This window comes from Halichoeres trimaculatus, unplaced genomic scaffold (genome assembly GCF_033239565.1).
Source record: "Halichoeres trimaculatus isolate MK-OKI-2021-1 unplaced genomic scaffold, fHalTri1.1 fHalTri1_scaffold_26, whole genome shotgun sequence".
In the NCBI taxonomy this organism is placed as follows: Eukaryota; Metazoa; Chordata; class Actinopteri; order Labriformes; family Labridae; genus Halichoeres; species Halichoeres trimaculatus.
Window position 1 is genome coordinate 290001 of NW_027437204.1, and position 2500 is coordinate 292500.

Below are 2500 nucleotides of genomic sequence, written 5' to 3' on the forward strand. Positions count from 1 at the left end.
GAGAAGGGCGAAACACTGCCTCGGGGCTGCCACTGCGGGTGCAGGCACCCGTAGTGGCCGTACTCACGTCCTGACGGGAAGCACGCATGGCTAATTGTGAGCTGGGCCTCGTGCCCCTGGTAGTCGGAATATACTTCACTGTGACCCACAGGGGCAAGGAAGCCGAGATCCGTTGTTAGAAGGGGGGAACCCTGCCTCGGGGCTGCCACTGCGGGTGCAGGCGCCCGAAGTGGCCGTACTCACGTCCTGACGGGGCACACGCATGGCTAGACGTGAGCTGGGCCTCGTGCCCCTGGTAGGTAGATAATACTTCACTGTGACCGGCAGGGGCACGGGAGCCGAGATCCGGTGTAAGTAGGGGGAAACACTGCCACGGGGATGCCACTGCTGGTGCAGGCACCAGTAGTGGCTGTACACATGTCCTGATGGGACACAAGCATGGCCAGTTGTGAGCTGGGTCTCGTGCCCCTGGTAGGTGGAATGTACTTTATGGTCACCGACAGGGGCTAGAGAGCCGAGAGTCGGTGTAAGCAGGGGGAAACACTGCCTCGGGGCCCCCCACTACAGGCATAGGCACCCGCAGTGGCCGTACCCATGTCCTGTGGGGGCCATTACATAGCTAGTTGCGAGCTGGGCCTCGTGCCCCTGGTAGTTGGAATATACTTCACCGTGACCCACAGGGGCACGGAAGCCGAGATCCGTTGTAAGTAGGGGGGAACCCTGCCTCGAGGCTGCCTCAACAGGCACAGGCACCCGCAGTGGCCGTACTCATGTCCTGAAGGGGCACACGCATGGCTAGATGTGAGCTGGGCCTCGTGCCCCTGGTAGGTAGAAAATACTTCACTGTGACCGGCAGGGGCACGGGAGCCGAGATCCGGTGTAAGCAGGGGGAAACACTGCCACGGGGATGCCACTGCTGGTGCAGGCACTAGTAGTGGCTGTACACATGTCCTGATGGGACACAAGCATGGCCAGTTGTGAGCTGGGTCTCGTGCCCCTGGTAGGTGGAACGTACTTTATGGTCACCCACAGGGGCAAGAGAGCCGAGAGTCGGTGTAAGCAGGGGGAAACACTGCCTCGGGGCCCCCCACTACAGGCATAGGCGCCCGTAGTGGCCGTACCCATGTCCTGTGGGGGCCATTACATAGCTAGTTGCGAGCTGGGCCTCGTGCCCCTGGTAGTTGGAATATACTTCACTGTGACCCACAGGGGCACGGAAGCCGAGATCCGTTGTAAGTAGGGGGGAACCCTGCCTCGAGGCTGCCTCAACAGGCACAGGCACCCGCAGTGGCCGTACTCATGTCCTGAAGGGGCACACGCATGGCTAGATGTGAGCTGGGCCTCGTGCCCCTGGTAGGCGGAATATACTATACCCTCACCAACGGGGGCACGGGAGCCGTGATCGGGTGAGAGAAGGGCGAGACACTGCCTCGGGGGTTGCCACTGCGGGGGCCGTACTCACGTCCTGACGGGAAGCACGCATGGCTAGTTGTGAGCTGGGCCTCGTGCCCCTGGTAGTCGGAATATACTTGATGGTCACCTACAGGCCCACGAGAGCCGATCTCCAGAGTGAGTAGGTGGAAACACTGCCTCGGGGCTGCCACTGCTGGTGCAGGCACCAGTGGTGGCTGTACACATGTCCTGATGGGACACAAGCATGGCCAGTTGTGAGCTGGGTCTCGTGCCCCTGGTAGGTGGAACGTACTTTATGGTCACCCACAGGGGCAAGAGAGCCGAGAGTCGGTGTAAGCAGGGGGAAACACTGCCTCGGGGCCCCCACTACAGGCATAGGCACCCGTAGTGGCCGTACCCATGTCCTGTGGGGGCCATTACATAGCTAGTTGCGAGCTGGGCCTCGTGCCCCTGGTAGTTGGAATATACTTCACCGTGACCCACAGGGGCACGGAAGCCGAGATCCGTTGTAAGTAGGGGGGAACCCTGCCTCGAGGCTGCCTCAACAGGCACAGGCACCCGCAGTGGCCGTACTCATGTCCTGACGGGGCACACGCATGGCTAGATGTGAGCTGGGCCTCGTGCCCCTGGTAGGCGGAATATACTACACCCTCACCAAGGGGGGCACGGGAGCCGTGATCGGGTGAGAGAAGGGCGAGACACTGCCACGGGGCTGCCACTGCGGGTGCAGGCACCCGCAGTGGCCGTACTCACGTCCTGACGGGAAGCACGCGTGGCTAGTTTTGAGCTGGGCCTCGTGCCCCTGGTAGGCGGAATATACTTGATGGTCACCTACAGGCCCACGAGAGCCGATCTCCGGAGTGAGTAGGTGGAAACACTGCCACTACGGGGCTGCCACTACAGGCACAGGCACCCGTAGCGGCAGTACGCGTGTCCTGGCGGGGCACACGCATGGCTAGATGTGAGCTGGGCCTCGGGCCCCTGGTAGGCGGAATGAACTTTGCTGTCACCAACAGGGGCACGGGGGCCAATCTCCAGTGTAAGCAGGGGGAAACGTTGCCTCGGGACTGCCACTACGAGCGCAGGC